Source organism: Salvelinus sp. IW2-2015, linkage group LG27 (assembly GCF_002910315.2).
Source record: "Salvelinus sp. IW2-2015 linkage group LG27, ASM291031v2, whole genome shotgun sequence".
Classification (NCBI taxonomy): domain Eukaryota; kingdom Metazoa; phylum Chordata; class Actinopteri; order Salmoniformes; family Salmonidae; genus Salvelinus; species Salvelinus sp. IW2-2015.
In genome coordinates, this window is record NC_036867.1 from 26,711,108 (window position 1) to 26,723,160 (window position 12,053).

General features: G+C 39.9%; 1 long non-coding RNA gene across 2 annotated transcripts in view; it reads left to right on the top strand.

The window, feature by feature from the left end:
• The first annotated feature begins 4,764 nt into the window (after positions 1-4,764).
• The window catches only part of LOC139023155 (uncharacterized), a 90,215-nt gene continuing 82,926 nt past the window's right edge, over positions 4,765-12,053 (top strand). The window contains exons 1-3 of one of the 2 annotated variants that reach the window (XR_011474307.1): positions 4,765-4,831; positions 5,543-5,607; positions 6,455-6,544. This is a non-coding gene — a long non-coding RNA (uncharacterized lncRNA). The remainder of the gene's footprint in view (positions 4,832-5,542; positions 5,608-6,454; positions 6,545-12,053) is intronic. The other variant, XR_011474308.1, reaches the window with a different exon arrangement.

Sequence of the window (12,053 nt, forward strand, 5' to 3'; positions counted from 1 at the left end):
TTATTGTGAAAGTGTTTGGAGTCACTATTTCATGGTATGGAACAAACAAATGTATTACGTTTAACCAAAGGGGAAAAGTTCATTGAGTGTTGAAGGAAATAGGTTTGAACTTGAAATATAGGTTTGCTAATAATAAAATGTAACAGTTTGCATTGAATCATACAATCTTACGAAAAGGTCTGCTGTGCCTTCTGTGGGAAGGTTCTACCTGGAACAAAAAAAGGGTTCTTCAAATGGTTTTCTGAAGCTGAAGAACCCTTTAGGTTCTAGATAGCACCTTTTTTTYTAAGAGTGTATATTAGGTTTCAACAAATGCTTATTTTTTTTGGAGAACCCATTTACTTGTAACCAGTTGATCCAAATAGTCATTTGTTACAGTGTACCTTGATAAGGGAAATGCATGCAATTGTAGGAGCTCCTATTAGCCATGATTTCATCCTATTCCCTTTATGGTGAACTATTTTGGACCAGGGCCCGTAGGGCTCTCGTCAAAAGTAGTGCACTATATAGGGAACAGGGTGCCATTTGTGACACACCCACAGTAACTCCTGCTTGGCTCAGTTGGGTGGATTCCATCACAGCCAGCCCATACAATCCACCCACCCATCCTCCTTCTCCTCCCCTGGACAGAGAGAAGGAGAGACGATTGTATTGACAATCATATCTGAGAGGCTGGCTCCAGCCAAATTAGATTGAGGGACTGAAAAACAAGTTATACCAATCCAATTAAATTAGCTTATGATCAGGGCTTTTGGGACGGTGTCTGTGTGTGTGCATGCTTGCATGTGTGTACTGTAGTGTGTGCATGCTTGCATGTGTGTACTGTAGTGTGTGTGCGTGTGTGTGTTTGTCTACTGTACAAAGCCCTGGCTGTAGATCTGATGGAGCCACACTTGAACAGATGACTGTGTGGAGCAGAGACAGGCAGCGTCTCAAATGGCACCCTATTGTAAGAGCTGCAATTGTAAGAGCTCCTACTAGCCATGATATCAGACATAATGTAGTGCACTAGTTTTGACCAGGGCACATAGGGCTGTGGTCAAAAGTAGTGCACTATAGGGAATAGGGTGCCATTTTGGGACACAGACACAAGGCCAGTGCTAATGCCTAGAGTAACTCAATAAAAAGAGCATCACTGACTCTATGGCTCTGAGGAACAGTATACAACATCATGTGGTGGACCAGTCCATTGCAATGGTAAAGAGATGGGAGGAAGTGGGCCTGTGTGGCTCAGATGGTAGAGCAAGGCTTTTGCAGGATTGTGGGTTGATTCCCACGGGGGCCACCCATATGAAAATATACAGTATGCACACTACTACTGTAAGTCGCTTTGGATAAAAAGTCTATGCTATAMTGGCATATAATAATAATGATAATTATTATTATTATTATTATAAATTGAAGTTTGTTTGAGTATCCTAAAACTGTAAGAAGGTGAAATTCCCCAAACATCTACTAATATCTGTAATTTTTTTTAAATTAACTTAATTTGAATTGGTTCCTCTAGCCTTCCATTGAAAGCCCACTGTGTGCATATAGAGAAAGAGAATCTGATCTGAATTAAATCAAATATGTTTGTGTGTGTGTCTACATGCACGTTATGTGTTTGTGTGTGTGTGTGTATGTGCGTGCGTGCGTGCGTGCGTGTATGTGTGTGTGTGTGTGTGAGAGAGGCTGTGTGTGTTCTGTGTTAATTCTGCTTTTGGACTACAGTTTCTTAAACAGAAAGGGACAGGCATACAGAGAGGGAGCAGCTGACTTACCAAGGTCACAGGGGCCTGGGGGTTTGAATTCCCTTGATGCATCCCAAATAGTACCATGTTCACCATGTAGTGCACTACTTTTAACCATGGCTCATAGTGCTCTGGTTAAAAATAGTGCACTTCAGAGGTAATAATGTGCCATTTGAATCTGAAACAAAGATAATCTTAACAGCTGCATATTTTTACAGGATAACATAATGTTCCAGGGGAGTTTTTCTATAATTCTGTTCCTGCAGGTCACTCAATATAGAATGCTGACTCAAAGAAAAGACTGTAATGAAAGTAGAAGTTTGTAGAACAAGATAATTCACAATAAAAATAATAAGTTCATGCACGCACGCAAGCACACACACACACTCACACTCACGCACACATGCACAAACACACCAGACACACACACACACACACACACACACACATACACACACAGACCCTGGCAGTGGGTTCCTTGCAGGGAAGAGGTTGCGCAAGCAAGTTCCTGTGATTGCTAGTCCGGATGGGTCAGGAGACGAGGGAGTGTGGAAAGAAGAGCGATCATTAGGACTGTGTCCCAAATGGCACCCCTTTTCCTATATGGTGTGTTACAGCCCCTGGTCAAAAGTAGTGCACTATAGAGAAAAGGGTGCCATTTCAAACAAAACCCAGCTTAGGTCTCTGGATCACTGCGTGCAGCAGTACTTTGTGCATTATGTGCCATCTATTAAATACGCCCAGGCATACACATACACAGCAGCAGCTAAATTAGTATGTTGCTAACTAATGCTACACTCCTCTCTCTGTGACCATTAACATTTGTCTGCCACTAAACTGAAAAAAAGGTTCTTAAATGTTTCTTCCTCAGCTCTTAAGGTTCCTTGGAGAACTCTTGCCCAATAAATAACTTTTAAGTTGAGTGTGGGGTTCTCGACGTGGTATCTACGGCTCTTCAGAATTCTAAAAGGCTCTTGAAATGTATGGGAGCCTGCAGATGTGTCCCTTTCATAGCACACAGCGAATTGGTCAATGGTAACTCGTGTAACATTCAGTGTAACATTTCTACTGTTGATTCAAGTTAAATTAACACTGAACAGAGTTAAATTAACATTCAGTGGTGTAAAACAGGGTTTCCCAAACTCAGTATTAGCACTACAAAGGTCATTCAAAGCTTGATGATGAACTGGTTATTTGAATTTGAATCAGCTGTGTAGTACTAGGGCAAAAACCAAAACGTGCACCCAGGAGGGAGGATGTGGGAGTGTTAATAACCAAAGTTTAACCAAAACCAAGATTATCATATTTCCCAGCATGTTCTATTGCAGGTAGATTTTTTTATTGTTTGTTTTAATATATATGTTTTTGCATGTACGTAGATTGATTAATTCATTCATCTTATGCTACTCAAATATAAATAACATAGTTGTCACGTTCCTGACCTGTTTTCTGTTAGTTTTGTATGTGTTAGTTGGTCAGGACGTGAGTTTGGGTGGGCAGTCTATGTTTTCTGTTTCTATGTTGGTTTAAAGGGTGACCTAATATGGCTCTCAATTAGAGGCAGGTGTTTTTCATTTCCTCTGATTGAGAGTCATATTAAGGTAGGTGTTTTCACACGGTTTGTTTGTGGGTGGTTGTCTCCTGTGTCTGTGTCTATGTTACACCATACGGGACTGTTTCGTGCGTTCGTCATTTTGTGTAGTCATTTTCCTGTTCGTGATTTCTTCGTGTTTCATGTAAGTTCGTCGTCCAGGTCTGTCTACATCGTTTTGTTGTTTTGTAATATATCAAGTGTTCTTCGTGTGTTTAGTTCGTCTTGTAAATAAATCATTATGTATTCACAACCCGCTGCGCCTTGGTCGAATCACTACTCCTCCTCTTCGTATGAAGAGGAGGAGGAACACCGTTACAATAGTTTTTTCTAAACTATTCCAATCTGTTACTTTGGTAGTCTCATATCTTTGTCTTCTCAACCATGGCAGTAATTCTGAATGCAGGTTGCTGTAACGGCTGTCGTAGTCGTTCTCCTCCTCAGACGAGGAGGAGCATGGATCGGACCAAGATGCGGATTGGTAAGTATTCATATTTTAATGGGAAAACAACAAACACTACAAAATACAACAACCAACAAACGTGACTAACCTGAAACAGTCCTGTGTGGCCCAAACACTGACACAGGAACAAACACCCACAAAACACAGGTGAAACCCAGGCTGCCTAAGTATGATTCTCAATCAGGGACAACGATTGACAGCTGTCTCTGATTGAGAATCATACCAGGCCGAACACAAAATCCCAACATAGAAAATCAAACCTAGACCAACCCACCCAACTCACGCCCTGACCAACTAAAACAAATACAAAACAAAGGAAAACAGGTCAGGAACGTGACAGTTGCGGATGAATAAAAAATCTAAATATTGGCTATCCCCACTCTGGCTGATTCCAATAGGAATTACATATTACTTTGCAAGCCAGTATAATGTGACTTGCAGTCCTGATGGGGCCTATAAACTATGACAACTAGGCCTTTAAAATAAGGTCTTATGAAGAACTGTATTGTCTTAAATAATTACATTTTAATGACAACATATTCACTTAGGATCTTACTTGGTGAAGGCCACTGGATTGAAATGAATAAATACAACAACCATATCTCTGTTACTAGCAAACACAGTCGTGGGTGGAAAGTGCATACCTATTCAGTTGTCCAACTGAATGCATTGAACTGAAATGTGTCTTCTGCATTTAACCCAACCACTCTGAATCAGAGAGGTGCAGGGCGCTGCCTTAATCAACATACAGTTCTACGGCGCCAAGGGAACAGTGGGTGAAATGCCTTGCTCAGGTGACGAACGACAGATCTTTACCTTGTCAGCTCGGGAGACTCGATCAAGCAACCTTTCGGTTACTGCCCCAACGCTACCCCGCGTGGCATTGTCAATGGGGTTTGTAAACCAACCCGGATGTAATATAATTCTGGCCACATGTTGACTCAGTGGCGCTTCTCCATGCAGGACGTCTGTAAACAGGAATAGGAGCGTCACCGGTCACTGAGCTAGCAAGCTAAAGTTAGCTAGTTAGTCACAGAAATGTACGTTCAGTCTTAATTATTTCAGTCCGATTTCACTTATCTTACGAAGTCAGCATGGCTTAACATAGTTTTTTTCGTTTTTGACCTTGACATTGTTGCTGGATATATACTTTCATAGCTAACATGCTGGCGCTGCTAGCTAGCTAATGCTAACGACGCTAGCTAGCCTCATATCTGGATGCCTCACTCTAGTTCATGAGAGAGAGCAGCATACTGGAAAGTCAACTTTGCTTTCGAACTTTGTAATCATCTGTAAAGTTGTTTTACATGCAATCATACAAGCTAAATAGATAGATATKTTGTTTACGATACAGCCTTGTCACTACTAGTTGGCAAGTTGGTTGATATGGGGATGCAGTAGGCTACAGTACAGCATTACTAAATGATAACAAAGTACCCTTGTGACCGGCTAGTAGTTGGTTTAGGATACAGTACAGTATACAGCAGCAATAGCCTTCATACTGTTTTGTTATTCATTGGTCATTGGGTCCCTTGACAAAATTATGTTATTTTTTACTTGGTAAAATAAGCTAATGGTTGTGTGCACTCTCACTAGATAGAATTGTGTGATTTGGTGGCAGTATTTCAAAAGAAAATAGACATACAGTATATCATCATCAATTYTCAATCAGATGAGATACACAGCTAACCAATATTGAATTTCATTCATTCATAAAAGTGGACACTAATTATTGTTAATATTCCAATTCTCTAGGCGATTCCCAAACCTGAAGTCCCCTGTCGCCAGGAGGAGAGACCAGGTAAAAGTGTTGGCTTAAGGTACAACTTCCTATTGAGGAAATGTAAGACAACTCAATGTCATATTTAGATTTAGAGTTACTGACATGAATAGAAGCATATACAAGCAATCTATCAAATGTATTTTATAAAGCCCCTTTTACATCAGCAGTTGTCACAAAGTGCTTATACAGATAMCCACTTGTCTGTCCAGATCTGAATATTTGATATCCTTTTTACTGTACACTGTTGATAGTAATTTTTTTCCAAAGCTAATCACTGAATGTACTACTACAAGTATGGGGTTAGGTTGACACTTCTAAGTCATAATAACACAGAACACACACACACATCAGATTGCAAGTACAATGAGTAGTTGGGAAAATGATGTATGCTGCGTGGGTTGCCAGATACACACACAAACTCAGTTAATTTGTTGTATTTTGTCCAGCAAAATTAAAGCAGTTATACAATTTTTTTAATATTACAATACATTCAAAACACATTAAGTGTGTGCCCTCAGGCCACTATTCTACTACCACATATCTACACCACAAAATCCATGTGTACGTGTGTGTACAGTGCGTATGTTATCAGTGCGTATGTATACACACATACACATTCTCCCTCACTTGGCGCTCTATTTAATCACATCCGCTTTAACCGACATCCGCATAGCGGTTGTTTTGGCGGTGTCTGAGGTAGAACTGTGTTAGAGCTGTGACAATGATCAAGAGCTGCTGCCTACTGATTTGACAGATCCAACACAGTTACACCTCAGACACCGCCAAGAAATCAGCTATGCGGGTGTCGGCTATCGCCAGTTAACGCTTGATCTGATAGTTGTATGATTATTGCCAGTTAAGAAAATTGTGCCTCTCTCTTTTAGATGCTGTGGTATTTAATTTACCGGCTGCACCAGTTCCTACTACACTGGCCGTGAAGGGAGAAGCTTTTGAGGATTCCCAGATGGATACAGGTAATTCAGAATTATATTGCATATCCTCACTCACACCAGCAGATGTACACACAGACATGTTGTTGAGCTGTACACTTTCACTTTGTGCATCTCTCTTTCAATCTGCCATGCACTCCACCACTGCCTGACAGCCTCACCCAGAAGTGCATACACTGGGCCTATCAGAGATGGGAGGCTGACAAGGAAAAATAAAACAACATGCACACACACACTCACACATATTTTCCACAATGTAAATAAGTTGTAATTACTTTACAATAAATTGTAATTACTTAATTTTATTTTAGGATTGGAGATATCTACTCCTATATATCCATTCTCAATATCTACATAATCTACATAATTACTCTAAATATCTATCAAATCAAAGTGTGATTGATAATATTGTAAAAGACTATGGCTTAATGTGTACAGTATGAGGAAATTCTGTGTGCTTTTTTTCTGAGTTTAAAAACATGCCTCCCTCTCTCTCACTCACACACACACACACACACACATGTTAGACCCAATCTAAATACATTGTTTATTTTATTTATGCTCCATTTTATTTGAGGATTGGAGATATCTACTCCTATATATCCATTATCAAATCTGCATAATTACTCTAAATATCTATCAAATCAAAGTGTGATTGATAATATTGTAAAATACTATTGCTTAATGTGTACAGTTTTAGGAAATCCTGTGTGCTTTTTTATGAGTTGAAAAACATGCCTCTCACACACACACACACACACACATTAGACCCAATGTAAATACATTTTAAGAACTTATTTTATGTACAGTTGGAAGTTTACATACACTTAGGTTGGAGTCATTAAATCTCATTTTTCAACCACTTAAACAAATTACATGCACTTTACATGACACAAATAATTTTCCCAACAATTGTTTACAGACAGATTATTTCACTGTATCACAATTCCAGTGGGTCAGAAGTTTACATACACTAAGTTGACTGTGCCTTTAAACAACTTGGAAAATTCCAGAAAATTATGTCATGGCYTTAGAAGCTTTTGATAGGCTAATTGACATCATTTGAGTCAATTGGAGGTGTACCTGTGGATGTATTTCAAGGCCTACCTTCAAACTCAGTGTCTCTTTGCTTGACATCATGGGAAAAGCATAAGAAATCAGCCAATACATCAGAAAAACAATTGTAGACCTCAACAAGTCTGGTTCATCCTTGGGAGCAATTTCCAAACACCACGTTCATCTGTACAAACAATAGTATGCAAGTATAAACACCATGGGACCACGCAGCCGTCATACCGCTGAGGAAGGAGACTCATTCTGTCTCCTTGAGATGAACGTACTTTGGTGCGAGAAGTGCAAATCAACCAGAACAACAGCAAATGACCTTGTGAAGATGCTGGAGGAAACAGGTACAAAAGTATCTATATCCACAGTAAAACGAGTCCTATATCGACATAACCGCTCAGCAAGGAAAAAGCCACTGCTCCAAAACCTCCATTAAAAAAGCCAGACTACGGTTTGCAACTGCACATGGGGACAAACATTGTACTTTTTGGAGAAATGTCCTCTGGTCTGATGAAACAAAAATATAACTGTTTTGCCATAATGACCATCGTTATGTTTGGTGGAAAAAAGGGGATGTGGGACCGGATGAGAGCCAATGGAGTGACTGGTCAGGCATATTGCCAGTTCTTGGCCACGCACACTACGCATGTGATGTCCTTGTCTGCAATGCGTTAGACATGAAGAAATGCTCCGTCTGGGACGTTATTGGATATATATGAGAAAAACATCCTGAAGATTGATTCTCAACTGAGTTTGACCAGTTTATTCGATTTGTAATATCACTTTTTGAAGTTTTCGTTCATTAGCGTAAAGTTCGATGGACACGTGAACTACACATGCTAGCCAAAGTTGCTAATTCGACAGATGTTATGGACATTATAAAACAAAAAACGCTTTATTGTGGAACTAGGATTCCTGGCACTGCATTCTGATGAAAGATCATCAAAGGTAAGAATATTTATGATGTAATTTCGTAATTCTGTTGACTCCAACATGGCGGAGAATGGCTGAGCGCTGTCTCAGATTATTGCATGCTGTGCTTTATACTAAAGTTATTTTTTAAATCTAACACAGCGGTTGCATTAAAACCCTACAGCAGGGCTATTCAATTCTGGTCCTGGTGGGCTGAAACATTTCTGGTTTTGGATTTTTGTATGGTTCTTCAGAGACCCTAAAATGGTTCCCTTATAACAAGAACCTTATTTGGTTCCAACTTGCCCCTTTTATGTTTAAGAGTGTAGCACGGGGCTAATCGTCTCCAGTGTTGGGTAAATATTGAGTTTGTGGCTGTAAATTTACGGATTTTCCCTTCTAAAACAAGATTGCATAGTGTTGCCGGGAGGCACAGCGAATTTAACACGGGAGAGCAAACAGGGTCGTCTCTCCCTAGCGACGGTAAACATGATTAAAACATAATTAAAACTGAAAATGCTTCTTATTCATCATCAGGCATTGCAGAGATCTGAAAAGGTCATATAAGGTGATCATATGATGCAGAAGACCTATGGTGCAATGTACTGCAATGATGCAGTGTCTCTACTGCAACAGTGTAGAAGACAGAAATGGGATGGGCTGTAATTTAGCAGAAGGAACTGTGTATGTGGTGTGATGCAAAGTAGCTTACAAAAAGGCAGCCTGAGAGAGAATAAGGTTTTTGTAGGTTTMTGTAAGTAGTCTACGTGACATGAAAGCCATGGCTAAACACAGTTCCAATTATATCTCCAACATACAGTAGCAGCCAGGTCCCTCTCTCTCTCAATTTTTCAATTCAATTCAAGGGCTTAATTGGCATGGGAAACATATGTTAACATTGCTAAAGCAAGTGAAGTAGATAAGAAACAAAAGTGAAATAAACAATACAAATTAACAGTAGACATTACACTCACAGAAGTTCCAAAAGAATAAAGACATTTCAAATGTCATATTATGCCTATATACCATGTATACCATGTGCAAATAGTTGAGGTACAAAAGGGAAAATAAATAAACATAAATATGGGTTGTATTTACAATGGGGTTTGTTCTTCACTGGTTGCCCTTGTAGCAACAGGTCACAATTCTTGCTGCTTTGATGGCACACTGTGGTATTTCACCCAGTAGATATGGGAGTTTATCAAAATTGGGTTTGTTTTCGAAAATCTTTCTCATACATTTGGCAGGAGGTTAGGAAGCGCGGCTCCGTTTCCTCTCTTGCTCTTGATCTTTCGCTCTCTCTCTCTCTCTCTCTCTCTTCCAGCCTATTGTCTGCTGCTCACAGATCAGAGAGGATTTATAGGCTAGTGTGAAGGATGAGGAAAAAGAAAACGGCGAGAAAATCTCCTCTCTCTGAGATATGTGGCTCCTAATGTTTACTGCCCCATCCAAGTGGTTTCTATGCTGCATATTCTCTCTCTTCTCTCTCTCTTCTCTCTCTCTCTCTCTCTCCTCTCCCCCCCCAGTCTTGCTCTCTCTGCCTGTTGTTCTTTCTGTCTTGCTTTTGCTCTTTCTACCAGTCGCCCTAATTTTTGCTCATCTCTTTCATTCTCTGAAAGCACCTCATTAACTCTCTCTTTCTCTCCCTCCCACCCTCTATCCTTCTCCACAATCTCTCTCTCTTCCTCCTTTCTCTCTAAGCCGCAGTCCATATGATCTCTCAGTCAGTCTGTGTAAGATTGTGGCTTCTCTAACTCGCTATGTTTTCAAAGGACTCATTACAGCAAATTTTTATTTGAGCTGACTCCTGAACTTTGTGATGTAAAAAGACAATTACTGGGACAACTATTCAGTGGAACTAAGCCTGTCTGGGAAATAAAACAAATCACTGCATATACCAAATTGTTGGATAATTGCTGGAGTCACTCAAACACTCCCAGACAGACACTACAGAGGTAAGCGCACATGCACACAAACGCACAGACACATGTACGTACACACACACAGTCCAACAACAGAGTTAAATCTTGTGTGAGGCTCCTGGGAACCCAGTGGATAGAAGGATGTTGTTTTCTTCTTTCCATCTTTCCAGTTTTCAGCTTGGAGTTGGAGCGCACTTTAATTGGTTGGTGAATCATGCTTGTTCTGCATTTCCAGGGATGTGTATGTTTCATTAGACAGGCCCAGAGAACATAAGCTATCCTCCCCAAAACATTCCTCCTCGACCTACCCTCTGACCCTAGTGGTGTTGGAGTGTGGGTGTGATGTCTGTCTCTGCCAGATGCCCATGTTTACAGGGAGATGTTTTTGTGTATGTGAGTGTGTGTGTCAGTGTATATTTGCATGTTGGTGAAGAGACGGATGACATGGGTAGTTAAGGCCTCCCTAACCAGGTCTGTAAGGTAGTATAATAAAAGTTATTTAAAGAGTCAGTCCATTGGGAATGAGACTGCAGCTATATAACCCTACCATTATGACCAGAAGAAGCCAAGTTACAGTGTCAGTTAAAAAACTGTATTAAAACTTCTGCTCTGTGACATCTGATGGGACTATTTCTACCCAAACACAATGGCCCATGCCCAGTGGCTTAACTAGAGTTTTATACATGGGGTGGCCAAGGCTACATCAGGGGGTCCATAGACCATGAAAGAAAATGAGTGTGTAAACATAACCTGGCATCTAAGGAGCATGAATGAAGAATTCTCACTCTCTGTTGTCATCTACTGTATGCATAGTCACTTTAATAACTATACCTACATGTTCATACTATCTCAACTAACCGCTGCCCCTGCACATTGACTCTGTACCGGCACCCCCCTGTATATATTGTTATTTTTTACTTGTTACTTTTATCTCTTATTCTTATCCATATTTTTGGGAAACTGCACTGTTGGTTAGGGGCTCGTAAGTAAGCATTTCACTCTTATGTTTACAACCTGTTGTATTCGGCACTAATAACAATTTATTTGAAAAGCCTCTCTCTCACTCTCACTCTCTCACTCACTCACTCACTCACTGTACTCACTCACTCACTGTACTCACTCACTCACTGTACTCACTCACTGTACTCACTCACTGGAGAGACTTGGGTCACTCTGTTTTCATGAATTTATAATCTGGGTCTATAAGTGTTGAACATCCTAAATATTTTCAGAAAATGAAGCTCAAGCACCAAGGAGCTAAGATATAATTTGTGTGTTACATACATTTCATCGTTTATCTACAAAAAAGTACATTTTCAAAAAATACACTGCAATTTGACATACCAGGTATCAAGCAGAAATGGATTTGAAAAATATTAATAATTTTGGTGCCCATCAACATTACAAACTTACAGTATCATATTTATGCTCATATATATTATGTTAACGAATAGCAAAGAAAAGTTTTGGAATTGGCCTAATCAAGACAAATTTAAATCTGTTTGACATGATACCCTTGGATTTATCATTTTAGAATTGTCAGTGTACTAGCTAGTACACAGTACAGATTTTAATCATGACCAGAGAGACCACCTATTATTCTGCAGTTCTGGTGAGAACAGGCTGAATGTTTC